Genomic DNA, 16,144 nt, shown 5'->3' with positions numbered 1-16,144 from the left:
TTTAACTGATATACAAAATATCCAATCTGTTGGCTTTTATTTACCTTGAATTTATTTTTGTTTTTGATCTACTAATTTGGCCATTAATTCAGCATTCATCCTTCTATTCATTTATAAGCAACAAATTTCAATGTTAGATGACAATGCTACAATTACATTAACAAGACACTACTTTAAAAAAGTAGTTTATCAACTCAATAAGAAATAGGTCAAATGTGAAATATGAAACCATCATGCAATAAGTTCTAAAATTCAGCGTGCATGGATTGAAAGAGGCAATTAAATCGCAATAAGGTATTTCGTTTTTTGTTTAAAATTGTGCCAGATTTTCTAAAGTATTCTCATTTCTTGTTTTGTGTTATTGAATTATTCCAGGTGTCTTTACGTAATTATATGCTAGTCTTTCGCTTATTCACTTTTGGCTTACTTGAAAAAGTTTTTGTTATTTCTACTTTTGTCGTGTAATCAGTTTCTCGTTCCTTGTATTATTATTTTAATTGAAGCCGGCGTAATATATCCACTTTTTCCTAACGCTGGGTCGAATGTTTAGTTTTTGCATCTTTCTAACCTAATACCTGCTAAATCAACAAATATAGAAGCTTCGATTGTGTTATGTTCAGTTTCGAAGCTCGCAGGATGCGGCTAGGGTACAAAGGTCTTTTCTACTTCTTGAGCATGGAGTTTCCACAAACGCTTTTAAAATGCTTGACTTCCATTGCTTGGCAAAGAATGTCGAACGTTTGGAGCCGCGGCCATCTGACGTATCAAAGAGAAGCAACAATATAAGTGTTTCCCTTTTGATATCTTTTCACTACAGCTTGAAAAGATAGCACCTAAGCTATCGTGTTATTTATCCTAAATGTGGTTTAGCCATTAAGCAGTTGTTACGATTTTTTTAATCATTTGGCATTGTATGTAAACTTAAAAACATTGTGAGCCTAACTTCGAGAAAAAAATCCCCAAATTTCTTTATCCGGTTTCATTTTCCTGAGTGTCACAGGAAGTTAAAAAATCAAAGTAAATAGTTCACAAATACTACCGGAGTTGATGGCTTTGATCTTCGTAGAATTTAGCTTTCTAAAGTCTATATAACAATCATGAATATGAAAATTTTCCGCAGGTAAGACTTTATCAGTCGTTACAAGGGAACATCTCTCTGTCCACAAGGACTCATCCTGCAAATCTTTGACTATGCAGGATTTTTAAGCAACAAACTACTAGTTGAGCTTTGTATCTTGCCCCCTCACTTGCCTTGAAAAATCTATGAGGTTTCATTTTGATGATAAAGCCTAGAAATCGGAGACTGAATCGAAAGTTAGTAAGGCACACTTCCCTCAAGGGGCGGACTATTCAAATTTATGGGGGGCGGAGGAAGGGACGAACGAATGATGGAGAGGGAAAGGACAAGGGATATAAAAGAGCAAGGTGGTCTTCCATCCAGAACTTCGCATTTGTTTACGGACATTGCTCATTCCTAATTTCACTGTATTTGCCATTTTAGAAATTGTTCTTTCATTGCTAGCTCTGTTTTTGCAGAAATCTGCTATGCAAAATTGAGATTTATGCGAAATTCTAGAGTGGGTAGGCATTCTCCTATAGCACAAGCCATGGAAACACGGCAAAAAGGATATTCTGCTTCATTTTCAGCAATTGAACTGGAATTTTTCCTTCTATTAGTGTTGTGTTGTGAACCACTCGTGCAAATCAAAACACTCTTGATGAATTGGACCCAGTAAATAAATGTCAGCCTTAATTATTTGCCACTTCTAAAAGTATTATAATAACAATAATGAGAGGGGCGAACGAGTACTTTCTCAACTCGACAATTATGTAAAACGACAAATATAAAGTCATCATGCAGTAAGCGCAAACACTTAGCGCGCAAAAGTCATTAGGCAAATACAGTTAAAAGTGCTTGTTAGAGCGCTATTTAAAGAAAGATGAGTTGCGATTTCCTAATAAAAAAATCTCGTCTTGTCTAAGGAAGCTAGAGTTTAAACTTCTTCGAGAGCCACTCGAGAACATATTGAACCACTAGATCTTTTCTAAGTTTAAGGACTAAGGATAGTTTCTAGGTTAATTTATTACAAAATACGCCATATCCACCTTTTTCGCGGACTATCATGCAGGTGAAAATGCCTTTCTTTCTAATACACGATCGGCTACAGAAATAATTGAAAATCATTAACAAGAAGTTGAAATTTACAACTGGTTGAGTGCCAGAACACTGAAGAGCAGAACGACTTAACAGATGTAACTGAAATACGATCGTACTTAAAAAGGGACTTTTGTTTCCGGACGGTTGGGGCCAGCTTTACTGGTTCAGTGCAATTTCCATTCACATTCACCGCAAGCTTGCAGCTCAACTGCCCATACATCGCCGACCTCATTTGGTTTGATCTTTGAGCTCTTCTTTATGGAGTTTTGTTTTGTACAAGATGGAAAAACCATGTTCATCCTTCTTTTGAATCGCTCTCTGATCTGCAGATAGACGAGCAATAACAAATATACTTCTTAGCATTCGCTTATTTGTTCGCACAATGAAACTTTCTAATCTTCAGTTTGATCATACTCAGTTTAATGTTTTTTCTTACCTGAGAATTTCGCATGCAGTGTAGGACGAAAATCAAGAGACCCTGTAGCAAAGACATAGATAATCTTTTTTTCTTTTATTTTGCAGTACCTTATCCTGGTAGGAAGTGATAGAGGGTTGCTCGAGGTTTGTTCACGCACAAGCAATGAGGTAACTTAATTATCTAAATATCTATTTAGATTGGCCGGAATATGATTAGAAATAAACATGTAATAAGGAAGGAAAAACGCAGATCTTATAAATGAAAGAAGAAAGCTCTCCCTTCTAGAACTGTTATCAGCTTTTTGTTTTAAAATTTCTAAAGAATTATCATCTAGCCATTGTAAAAGTGTCCCTCGTTTGCTAAAAATGTAAATGAAATAATCGAGAATGATTGATATCTGAGAGTTACCATTGAACACCCACCTGAGTAGAATTGAGTATTGTGAAGATGTATACGAAAACCTTGTCTACAGGCGAAAGCAGACCAAACAGCCAAGTGACACCCAGTAGGGGAGTCATTACCAGGCAGGCCTTGATACCAAGTCTAAAAAAAAGATAATGATAAGCAATTATTCCACTTGCGCTTGTCGGATATGAGATAAATAGATAGCGAACGAGGCTCTAATTATCTCTATTTTTTTTTTGTTGTAAGAACGAAAAACACTTGCCATATTTCTAGAGCATGGTACACTTACCATATTTGTAGAGCATGGTATAGTGGCTCATAACCCATGATGGCTACGCCAACGAAAACTCATGACTTGCATAATCCAGTGATCCAGCTTTTAATTAAAGGGGTTATAGGAGTTTATAAATCGGTTGTTGTTCCTTTCAAAATGATTTGTTATCATCAGATATCTAAATGCTTCACTGATTAAGGAATGAGGACGCTAGGCGAAAGTAGCCTTACAAGATCTTATATTATTCTGTTTACATTTAGTAAAGTGAATCTTACCGTATTTGCTGTACATGGTTGTCCCCCCCTGTTGGCTGCACCATTGTGGTCATCTCCTTTATGACTCGCACGAGTATCAAGATGTTCAGCTAAAATAAAAGTGCATTAAAAATATACGAGTATCTAGATATGGTAGTCGAATAGCCAATCACGTTATTCGCTTGATAACAAGCGTAGTGCAAGGAGAAAACAAACTGAATCCTGTACCAGAAACACAACTCCCGACCTGCGAACCAAAACTAACCAATTCTTTATTGAATTAGTTAATATAGTGTTTTGCTATCTATCTAATCTCTCCAACTCTTCCTGCTCCCTCCTCTCTTTTAGTGCTGTTTCATGTGCTACTCTGGCGCGGAAAGAGTTTGTTCCATGTCAAAGTAAAACCAAAACAAAAAAATTAAATCAAACTGAGAAAGAAGGGGGAGAAGGTTCTTCTCTTTAATTAGGCAGCAAACGTTTGCAGATTTGATTAATCCATCTTATGCTTTGAGCAGATTGTCTTATCAGGACTTCTCCGCAATAACGAGCCATTATTAAGTTCAAGTGAGATTAGCTTCCCTGCATTCTGTAGCAAAACCCAAAGTGTCTTGTGGGTAAGTACATGTAGGATAGGGAAGATGGCGAATACCGTGAAAGGATCATCACTTTCAGAAATATGGAATTCATCTTTTAATGTTCGTGAAAGAGAAAGAAGTATCTGGTAATAACGAGTATGAGTATACCAGCTACAATCGCGTAGGCTAATCATAAACTCACTACTTCAATGAACGTCACAAAGGCGACGAATATCCAGATAAGGTTCTTACTTGAGGATAGCCAACAGCTAAACACGGAGAAATGAAAGACAAGAAAGAAAAACAAGTTGCAGCGAATGAAACGATACCCATATCAGTAGTATGTTGCGCCTGACTGGCAACTTCGTAGAGGCCTGGGTCCGAGTGTCTCGGTCGAGGTTACTTTATTCATACCGTGTAGGTGTACGTGGGGTTATTAGGGTTAGGGTTAAAATTAGCGTTGGTGTACGAGGGGGTTATTAGGGTTAGGGTTAAAATTCATGTAGCTATACGAGGGGTTTTTAAGGTTTTAGGGTTGTAGGAGGGGTTAGCGTTAAATTTCGCGTAGGTTCGTGAGTAGGGTTTTCAAAATTTAACGGTAAAAAGATATCGAAAGAATCCAAGATGACGGCGAGATTAATTTGCAGGATCTGTTTTATGCATATGGTTTATTTGTTCACTCTGCACGATATTTGAGTTATAAATAGGTAACATAAGCTAGAAAAGGTGTCATCATGTCTTTGTATAATTGATGGAAAGTAGTTTGTTCTCCCACGTTGGAATCATAGGTTTCAATTTCATCAATGTGTTTAGTCACTTGTCTGCGTATTTCACGGAGATCTTGCGTGATAGCTTTTTCTTTTACAATGGCAAATAATTCGTCTAGGACGGCTCCGGCCCACTGGGGATTCTGTTCAATATCTTCGTCCAAACAGTTGTTTTTCAGATGACATGGTGTATGAAGTGTTTGTAGAATGTAAGATGAAGCTATACATAAATGTGTTTGAAAGTAAATGTCACTCGAGTATTGATTGACAAGCTGTCATCACGTCTCTGTACAATTGATGGAAAGTGGATTGTTCTCCCACGTTGGAATCATAGGTTTCGGGAGACTTCCGCGCGGTCTGGGTCTGAGTGACTCGACCAAGTGGGTTCTAATTAAATATTCATACGGCGTAGGTGCGCGAGGGGGATTTTAAGGTTAATTCATGCGACGTAGGTGAACGAGGGGATTAGGGTTGTTGGGGTTTAGGGTTGTTGGGGAGGTTAGGATTAGATTTCACGTTGGTTCGTGTGTAGGGTTTTTTCGCATCTTATTTTAAAAAATAACGGTTTCCTCAAAACAATGGGATCAAAAGAATCCAAGATGGCGGAGGGGTTAACTCTAACACACTGTTTTCGCATATGTAATGTTTATTGTCACACAACACAGGGAAAAGAGAATGGTCCCTATATTACGCGTTTGGGTATCGTGGGTTAGACATACTAATCTAACCGACTAAGGCTGTAACCAGAAGTTGTATTTATAAGAGTCCCAAAAGGTTTTGACACGCATGTGGTACAGGTTATTTAGGACGTATTACTTTTACGTTTAAAAAATGTAAGAGATCTACGATCGTCGATCGTAAGACAAAGGGATTGAAAAGCTGTCAAAGTGTTCGGGTAGACCTTGTCGCTATGAACTCTTGGTCAGTATTATAATGTCTGACTTTTACGATTTCTTCTGTGACTGCGGTCAATGCGAATGGTGTGTACTAAAAGAAGAAGAAATAGAGAGAAGCGTTTTAGCAGGACAATTTAAAAATAATAAGTGCACTCTAGAAACCAAAGTGGATAGACGAAATATGGGTGTTTATTATGAATGATACACGGTATCACGCAACTACCCATACCGGTTCTAGGACAATAGAGTATCCACACTTGAAAATTAGAAGGAAATGTATGAGAGATGTAGGAAGGAAACACAGATTAAAAGCGTTGAATAAATCCTGGTCAAGGACTTTGGACAGACAGGGAGTCAATGAAATAGCTCTGGTGTCGCCCTCATCCATACGTGGATGGACTTTTGGGATGGATGGATTTATGGATGAATGGATTTTGTTCCCATTGTTTTCAGAAAACCGTTATTTTTTAAAATAAGATGCGAAAAAACCCTACACACGAACCAACGTGAAATCTAACCCTAACCTCCCAAACAACCCTAGCCCCAACAACCCTAAGCCCCAACAACCCTAATCCCCTCGTTCACCTACGCCGCATGAATACACCCTAAAACCCCCCTCACGCACCTACGCCGTATGAATATTTAATTAGAACCCACTCGGTCGAATCACTCAGACCCAGACCGCGCGGAAGTTGCCCTAAACCTATGATTCCAACGTCGGATAACAATCTACTTTCCATCAATTGTACGGAGACATGATGATAGCTTGTCAATCAATACTCGAGTGACATTTACGTTCAAACACATTTATGTATAGCTTCATCTTACATTCTACAAACACTTCATACACCATGTCATCTGAAAAAACAACTGTTTGGACGAAGATATTGGACAGAATCCCCAGTGGACCGGAGCCGTCCTAGAAGAATTATTTGCCATTGTAAAAGAAAAAGCTATCACGCAAGATCTTTGTGAAATACGCAGACAAGTGACTAAATACATTGATGAAATTGAAACCTATGATTCCAACGTGGGAGAACAAACTACTTTCCATCAATTATACAAAGACATGATGACAGCTTTTCTAGCTTATGTTACCTAATTACAACTCAAATATCGTGCAGATTGAACAAATAAACCATATGCAAAAAACAGATGTTGCAAATTAATCTCGCCGCAATCTTGGATTCTTTCGTTATCTTTGTACCGTTAAATTTTGAAAACCCTACTCACGAACCTAAGCGAAATTTAACGCTAACCCCTCCTACAACCCTAAAACCTTAAAAACCCCTCGTACAGCTATATGAATTTTAACCCTAACCCTAATAACCCCCTCGTACACCAACGCTAATTTTAACCCTTTACCCTAATAACCCCTCGTACACCTACACAACGAAGTTGCCAGTCAGGCGCAACATACTACTCATATCAGGATATATAAAAGCCAAAGGAAAAAAGGGAAAGAAAAAAATGTCATGTATTAAAAGAAGAGAGAGAAGGAGAAGGGGAAGAATAATGCAGAAGAATAATAATTACTATTTATCACTGGTATAACTTTGTATTCCTTCTTTCCCAGCAGCGATGCAAAGTGAAATGGCCACCATGATCATGGGAAAACCTGCCCATAAAGATAGTAGGAAGTCAGATGGAGATCTAAATGCATGGTTATAGCAACCAGCGCATGATGTAAAATAATTCGAACTTACCCCATGAGATGACGTGATACATGCACATCTTGGTGTTGATGTTGTGAACTTTCACCACAAACATGTAGAGGTAAATTCCTTCGACCAACATCCAACAGAATGCAGCCACGAGGAAATACTGCATAAGAGCAGCCACTACTACACAGACAGCCTGTGGAAAGAAAGATTTTTGTCCAGTTTTTATCCTGATTCTTTGGACAAGATATCAACGGTGCAAACAGTTAACTAATTCAATGGATAGAAAGAGAGGCCACTAACTTTGCTTTCTGTGGCATCTATTCCGGCGAGAAAGGTGATCTGCCCAGCTCCGAGGGACATTGAAACACTCAATCGAATTTGAGAAAGAGGTTGACGAAAGTCTCTAGAGAGAGAAAAGTAAAGAAAGAGTGAATTAGAAAAGACAAAAACAACAATAAGAAATACACACTGAATGCAAAAAGAACATCAACGCACTACCAACTTAAATGGCAAGATAAAGCAAAATTTCTCAACTAAATCTTGACAGGAAAGGAAAGCAAAACAAAAATCAATAGGTAGCTTCAGAAAGTACAAAAAAGGAAAATATTGCGAAGAAAAAGACTAACACGGACAAAATCCATAAATCTTGAGATCATGAACTGTTTAACCCCTTTTGATGGAGCATGAAATATAGTTGAATTTTGTAAATTATCCGACAGGCATTTTTCTAATTGCGTGGAGATTGTCGATCTAATTTCACTGCATTATATTTAAGGGAAGTTAAGGATCTATTTCATTACCATTTAGGTACAATACTTACGTGAGGCAAGAATAAAGTATTAATGTTAAAAGTATCCCAATGATGGAAATGCATAACCCTATGTAAGTGATGATTTCCTGAATCGTTTCGTCCTCCTCGGTGAGCTGTGTCAGGAGAATTTTAAAAGAGTAAATTGAGTTTTATTTATTGAGCCAATGAAACTATATAGCAGGGAAAAATTTACTCGAATACCTTTGTACCACCGTCGTAGTCCATTAAAACAGCAAAATGAGTCAAATGATTGCAGCGGCAAATTGTTTCTTTAGAGTTGCTTTTTGTTGTAACTACCTGACATCCTTCCTCTGAAAAGCCGTCTGAACTGGAAAAATTAAGTAAACAAAGCGCACAGAATTCGATATTGTTTGGGGGAGAGGTAAGTGGTAACGTAACCCGTTCAAACCATCTTACTTAAAACATTTATGCTCATCTTATAACTACCCGCTTGAAAATAAGTGCTGGTCATGCTGCTTTGCCTGAGCTCTGTTTGCTGGGCCACGGGTCAATAAGCAAGCCAAGGTTGAACGTAAAGGACTATGGGTAGAAACCCAAAGCCAGTTTAATAAGTAACATAAGTTCAATCCAGTAACAACATTAAAAAATGAAATTGCTTGAATTTAGCCCAGGAAAGGTAAGGGCAAAACAAACGCCAAACACATGTATAACCGGGCCGGGCTGGGAGGGGAAAAAATTGAAACTCTCTCTAAGAAAGTTTTGGGACAACTGGACCCACAAGAGTGTTCTTGTGATCTGAGATGGCCAAGGCCGAGAGCGCATGCTCGGTTTGGGCCTAGTGACGGTTGCCATGTGAATGGTGGAGTGTCTATGCTTTCATAGCAACTTAAGAACTACAACAAATGAGGAAGTTATAAGAAACATAGAAATCCTATTTGCTAGCAAATATTTCATTTATTCATACTACTCCATAATTTGATTCAAGAAAGAATAGATACCATTGCAAGGTCAGTAACGCATTGCATTTCTTTTTTACCTTTCGCTGAAGCCACTCCAAAACATACAGTGTTTCTCTGCTGTCGAGAACTAAAAATATAATTTATCTTGTAAGTATAAATCAACAGAACGCATAGAAAGTGATGTTAATGTTACCTTTAAGTTTTCAAATTTTAATCTGACATTTTCTCTCAATTTGTCTGGCATTGGGTCCATAGCTACGGCCATTATCCTGGAGTTGATATGCCTGTAAACAAAATTAATTTTGAAAATAAACCAGAACTGAGAAAGTAACATCGCATACTTTTAGTAGATTATAGCGAAATTTTCATGAAGCTGTAATGACCATAGACTTCCAACCCTTGTTGGGTTTTGAAAAGTTTTAAGTTCAGGCTGGTTGAACTTAGAACCTACGTGTTTCCAAGTCCTGCATTTCGCAGGTAAACGACATAGAACAATAAGAAAATAACATCACCTTGTGTTGTCTGCATTACTTCTGATAGATTGATCCGTCAGAAGTATTTCATGTAGATCCTCGTACACAATTGCAACTACCAATGATCCTTTAAAAACCCAAAAGAAACAACAACAAAAAAGCAATCAACCGAAAAAAAAAAAACATGCATAACTCAAATTTTCATAAGGATTATTAAAGAGAATAGACGGGGTAAACTAGCAAAGTGCATTTTTTTAAGTATTTTATCGATACAGTGACTTCGGTCGGCGAAACCAAAGAGCTTAAAAATTGTAATGGTTTATATACTAGCTCGTACGAACCATTTTCCTCAAAATTTCAAGAGGCAATATCGATCCTCACTTGCCATCGTTGTTCCTCGAAGAGGAAGTCACTCGTATTCTGGTTGTAGCCTCTTTGAATTCCCAAAACTGTCCGGCAAAAAAAAAAAAAAACCTTTGATAACAATTGCAAGCGTTGCGCGGTGGACATAAAATGGGTTATTGTCTTGTTGGATGCACATACTTTGTAAGCAATATACAGGCCTTATAAACACGATCTTTCAACGACTACAACCTTTTTCAATTTGTTTTTTTGTGTGAATTTTTTTTAAATTGATTAATAAGGGAAAGGTACTATACAGACTAGATTTGTAAAAACCCGTTTTCTTCTCCGGTGCGCTTTCTCAAAAAAATATTGAGGCCATTAAGGACTTTTTACAAGTAAGGTTTGTAAAGCTGGTCTCATACGCAGCGCGGATAAAATGCCATTTTTGACCCATTGCTGCGCATGAAAGAAGGCATGTTGTTGGATATTTAGACAAGTTTTCATACCTTGAGTTCGTTAGGTGCTGCTGAGCAATCTATTATTTCACAAAAGTTTAATGAAAAGTCCATTTGAAGAGTTTTAACTTTAGTTAAGGATTCAAATCGCCCTAAATAGAGCCCCGTGAATTTCCATTTTCATCTGATTAAATCCTTTCAAACTGTGCCTTTAATTTTCTTCTATAAACACAGCTGATACACGAGTGTAATCAAAAGATTTAAGTAAAAACGGATGTATTGATGAGGTCCAATAATAATGTCAATAAGCTAAGCCTGATCCAGGCAATTAGGTTATTTAGTCGTCTAGATCTGTCAACCAGTCAGTAGGTAAAAGAGAAATTGATTCGAAGAAATCCAAGGCTGTAACCTCACCCATCTTGGGATAAATTATCCTTTCTGAGGGCTTCATTTCACTCAGGTGTTGCTTTCCATAATCAAGGGCAAATTCCTCAAAGGCTGCTGCCACTCTAAGAATGGATTCTTTTGCTACTTTGACCTCTTTTATGCCGCGGTTGCTTTCACTAGTTTTTGTGACGTTCTGGATTTTGATAGTGAAGTCTTCAAACATAGTTAATGCCTCCTGAAATTGCATAAAATGTTCCCTCACTTGGTACTTGACCAGCTCTTAGATACAACTCGTTTCAAACAAGAGGATAAAAGTGTAGCATGCAGGTCCATATGGTGCCAAGGATATTTTTTGGTTAAAGACCCGTTTAGGAAGACGGAATAAAGAAGCCTTATCATGCTTATTTCATACTGCTATAATGGCAGTTTAGGCGAAAGGATCACGTATATATCACCATTTGGAAAAATGCATCATATGCTAATGTGTTTAGAATAGAAAAATCAGATACCTGCATAGAACTCCTTCTAGGGATATCGATTCGGCCAAATTTAGAAACATACACATCTGCCTAAAATTAAAATAAAAAAAAAGTAATGCGTTTGGTAGTTTCATAAAGCGTGACAATCCTGAAAGCAACGTGCACAGACAGTAAACGACTATTTGGAACACATACCAGCTGTTGAAATGCCCTTGACGACGATGACGACGACGATGACGTTGATATTGATGAGGGAGAGGGCGAGGGCGATGGCAACGGCAACGTCAATGACAGTGGCGAGGGCGAGGGCGACGACGACGGCCATGGCGATGGCGATGGCGATGGCGATGGCGAGGGCCCTCATTATGATAAATTATTATGAGAAAATTATTGATCAAAACTACATCATACAAAAAATGTCACAAATTTACACTGCAGAAGTGGGAAAATACGGAAATAGCTTGTTCCAGAGGGTTAATAATAGGAGCGTAATAGCAAATGTCGTTAATTTATGGTAAAGTGAAAAATAACATGATTTGTTTCTGAGCTCCCTTTTTTTTGTTTCGCTCCACCTCCACTAACGCGCCGTTGCAGTCCCTTTGACTAAATGAACGCCTAGAAAAGGCTAATAATAAGCTATTAATGATATAAAAGAGACACGAAGTGGTCTGGATGACCAGCAAATAGACGAAGGGTACTAATGCTCAACCACACATTGCGTTAAACGATGATTCCCGTTTTTGGCGATATCTATAAAAAATATGACGATGTCATCCCAACAACCGCCAAATTTATTTCTCTAAACCTAGATAGCGTATACAAAAAAAAGCTGAGGAAAAGTTTCAAGATGCTAACCTACTTTTATATTTCATTCTGAGCCCGAATTAGTTCTAATTTTGTGATTTAAAGAATTGAAAAGTGATTAATGTATCTCTGGGACCTACAGTTGAGCAAAATGATTTGCCTACACTTTTGGGAAATAAAGGAGACTATTGCTTACACACACAGCTAGACACTTGCTCATAATTGTGTCATTCTTGGCGCGATGAGACTATCAATGCGCACCTTTTTTCATTACAGTGTACGATACAGCTGTATTGTAGCGATACCTTTCTCACAAATGTGTGGTTCTTCCGGAGAACTTGCATGTGGTTGTCCCTGGTGTTCATTTGTAACATGGCTGTTGCCCCCCTTCGTGCCTATCATAGCCTCATCTCTACCACTTGAACTCAGGTTGCAATTTAGCATTCTGCAAATAGTCAGTGGTCTTCCACTCACCCAAGTCCAGTTTCCACTTATTCTTACCAGACCAATATGCCAGAAGAAATTAGATTTACTGCTCTTTTGAATCTCACCATGGATAAAATCCCATTCATCATCGGTTTCAAATGAAGCAAGGTCACCGCCCTGCTCCAGGCAAATGCTTCTGCTGTCGTTCCATGTTTTACGTGAATTATCAATTTTGTAGCAAGAACTTTCAAAACAAATAGGGGTGACTATAAAAAAAAAAGAAAAAAAAAAAAAGAAAAAGGAATGAGCATTGGACATCATGTAAATATATTTTAAAATCTGCATCGGAAAACGAACTCTTCAAAGCATGAATTAATTAATCAGTTTTATTTTATTTCACGCGATACCAATCTCTAGGTAACAAATAAAAACATCCAATGAAAGTAAGTTTCCTGATTAAAATGGGCTCAGTTTCCAGTCTTGAGTCATATTTAAATACGGTTTTCATCGCAGGAACTTTAAATAGTGGCTGTTGTTTGGTTTAGACTAGGAATTTGTCTTGTTAGCTGTTCGTGCCTTGCAATTTATGTCAATACTTTGCTATTTAATGATTGATGCAACTCAATACAATTCCAAATCAATAAATTCTCATTCAACGACTGGTGCATGTACCAGAATTATCCTATTTCATATAAGTTTACAAATTTTGATTGAGGATAAACATCAGCAATAATAATTTAGGATGACGTATCGATGACTCGGTCATCATTTTGAAATACTAATAGTTAGATTCCTATGAGTTCTTTATAAAATGTAAATTCGTGTGAAAGTCTCGTTGCATGTGATTAAAAAAAATTATGTGGATTTTAGAGATCGTTTATTAAGAACAAAGAGTTTTGCTTTGAGTCGGACTGAGTGTTCAGTTAAAGTTTCTTTTCTCAGATAAAGAGCATTTCTTAAGGTTGATCAATTGCTCATGTAGATCTTTGTTCCTCTTTTGGTGCTTGTGTTTAAGAGTGCGTTCGAAAAGGTGTCAACGAGTATAATCACCAGAATCCACATCACACAGATCACAGCTGAATTTAGTTGCCACAATAATTTACGTGGAATTTCACAGCCTCACCTTCTATACCGGCGGCTGATTGGACTGGATAGGTAACGTCTGGATAGCTGAAATAGGAATGTAAGAAAATGAATTCAGTTTATCTTTTTGACCGAAATATATATAATATAATTCATTTTGTCAGGGTCACAGCTTTGGCTAACAAGTTTCGGTTGTGAGGGGAAACAGTTCTTCAGAGTATTTCGTTGACGCGTGAAATGTACTAAATAAAGTGACTGAAGAAGCGTGTCACTTATGGTTATCTAACGGAATTTACAGAAATGTACTGCAATGAAGTAAGGAAAATTTAGAAAAAAATCGAGATATGCATAATTATAGCCAAAGTTAAGACGTGCTCTGATTGGTCAATTCAGTGTCCACAGCGAAATATCGCTGTTAAGTTTTATACCAAAATAAGACAAAACTAAATGCTATTGAAGGTTTACTCGAACTTCCCTGGGGAATATTTTGTGGATTAAAGAGGAGATTTCTCATGCAAGGTCGTAATAACTCGTCTGCGTAGCAGGTGGCTTCGTTGTGAAGCGCCTGAGCAAGTTGCGAACTTCCTATAGACGCTTGAGTCGAAAATACACCATGAAAATCGAGAGTTATCTTTGGCCTACCTTAACTAAAAGGGGTGGTGTTTAACTCTTTTACTCTCAAAATATAATTTATAGTTCCCCTTACTTTCTAACAATTCTTATGATGCTAGTTATTTAATAATTTGGTATTGGATGCAGTAATAATCCCCTGCTTGATGTTTTTCTTTATTCTCATCGCTTGTCTTCCTGACATTGTAATGATATTGCGAGGAGAAAGTTTGTCCCTGTCATTGGTGGGAGCTAAATGGTTAGCAGATGGTAAGTGCGAACCCGATATCGATAAATTGGGATTTATGCCTTTTCAACTGGGTAATGAAAGGTAGGCCTAAATATACACGTTTACTGAACGGGATTGAAGTCTAGGCATTACATTTTGGGCATTTTGATTTAATCCTTTGTTTAGCCTTTTTAGCTGCGATGCCATAGCGGTTTCATTTCATTGTATACACATTTGCAAAATGAGTTTTCAGACTATTTTGAATTTGTAATTCATTCCAAACGACAGAAGGGGCCCCTTCATCGACAGCCCATTTCAATGAATTAAATTCGGTGTCAGACAAAAGATATTACCTTACCATATTTTATATTCATTGTCAGAGCCTATAGCTGTGGTCTTTTGTTATATGCTGAATTTATATACTTAATTTTGAAATTGGAGAATTTGTATGTAGTTTTTTCTCTTAAATTTGGATGAATGAACGTAACCGTTAAACAATCAGCTTCTGCCGCGACAATCAATTATCGGACTGAGTGGCTGAAATTAGTGATAGTCAGAGGGGTGAGTGAAACCTCTGTCACCTGTTTTTTCCAACCCCCGTTTAGGCTAATGTTAGACGTTGCATCTCTTTAAACTTATTCGAACGTAGTTTACCTTAGATGTTAAGTTCGGTTGCTTGGAGAAAAAAGAAAAGAAAAGAAAACAAAACAAAAAGATAAAACATCGACCGATTACATGAGCCATTTTGTGCATAAAATACGATAGCAACAGAATGAATTTTTGCTGTTATCCGAAATAAAGCTGCTTAAAGGTTTTTTGCAGACTGCCACGACGCCAAAAGATATTTATGAAGATTCTACCCCATAAACCTGGCATTCTTCCTAATCGTTTATTTCATTCATTTGTAGTGCATGGAAAGTGAAAACACGCTACGAAACTAATCCTAAAAATCTTAAAGATAATCTGGTAGACTAGATTGTGAATCTGAAGAGCTTGAAAACCTTTGTCCGCGGAATGTTTAATAGAAGGGATGTTTAAGGGAAAGGAAGTGTCGGAGGAAGTTATGAAGTCGATCTGAATTTTTTGAAAATGGATACAGCGAAGTCCTTGGGTGGTATTGCTATTGCAGAAAAACAGAAATACTTACCTAACACGCTTAATATAACCAGGGTTTTGTACATTTTGCTGTATGTAGTTAAATTCATCATCCAGTTAAAATTAGTTGGAAGTACGCGGGAACGGTAATTACTTCAAGAAGAATTTTAAAATATTTTGTAGGAGCTAGAGTTAAATGCAAATGATAATAATCGGTCGATAGTTCATGACGTGTGTCACTTTTTTTTCTTTTTTGATAGACGGACCAATGACTAAAAAAGTTACTTGCCGTAGGTGTGGGATAATGTTTTTCTTCATAAAAACCGGAAATTCGCGGCATAAAATTATTTTTGTGAAGTTCAAATTTTGCAAAGATGTATAAAAAAACAATGATTTATCAAGAAAGGAGTGATGAGCTCCGTTGAACGATAGCTGGCTCAAACCAATTGATGTCAGTATTATCCATCAGCAGCTAATATGAGTATCCCACCTGTTCGTGTGCTTAAATGGAAATTATTGGTAAAGAGAAGAATTGTAAGTTTTCAGCTTGACAAAGAAATGGAGAAAGATATTTTTCGTCTTTTCTCGAGTGTAGGACAAGAAAAGAATTCTGAGTC

General features: G+C 37.3%; 1 pseudogene across 1 annotated transcript; it reads right to left on the bottom strand.

The window, feature by feature from the left end:
• Positions 1-1,728: 1,728 nt before the first annotated feature.
• LOC111335139 (adhesion G protein-coupled receptor E3-like) lies at positions 1,729-12,914 on the bottom strand (annotated as a pseudogene). Its single transcript, XR_015996721.1, has 18 exons — positions 12,391-12,914; positions 11,477-11,640; positions 11,312-11,371; positions 10,830-11,037; positions 9,957-10,064; positions 9,655-9,742; positions 9,336-9,426; positions 9,220-9,269; positions 8,520-8,550; positions 8,232-8,335; positions 7,712-7,814; positions 7,454-7,604; positions 7,284-7,365; positions 4,287-4,353; positions 3,531-3,619; positions 2,999-3,119; positions 2,595-2,636; positions 1,729-2,481 (listed from the first exon to the last, which is right to left on the bottom strand). The product of XR_015996721.1 is annotated as an adhesion G protein-coupled receptor E3-like (transcript).
• Between the last annotated feature and the right edge of the window lie 3,230 nt (positions 12,915-16,144).

The sequence above is a fragment of the Stylophora pistillata genome, chromosome 2 (assembly GCF_964205215.1).
Source record: "Stylophora pistillata chromosome 2, jaStyPist1.2, whole genome shotgun sequence".
In the NCBI taxonomy this organism is placed as follows: domain Eukaryota; kingdom Metazoa; phylum Cnidaria; class Anthozoa; order Scleractinia; family Pocilloporidae; genus Stylophora; species Stylophora pistillata.
Note: the sequence above shows the minus strand (reverse complement) of the source record. Positions and strands in the feature narration are given on the sequence as shown.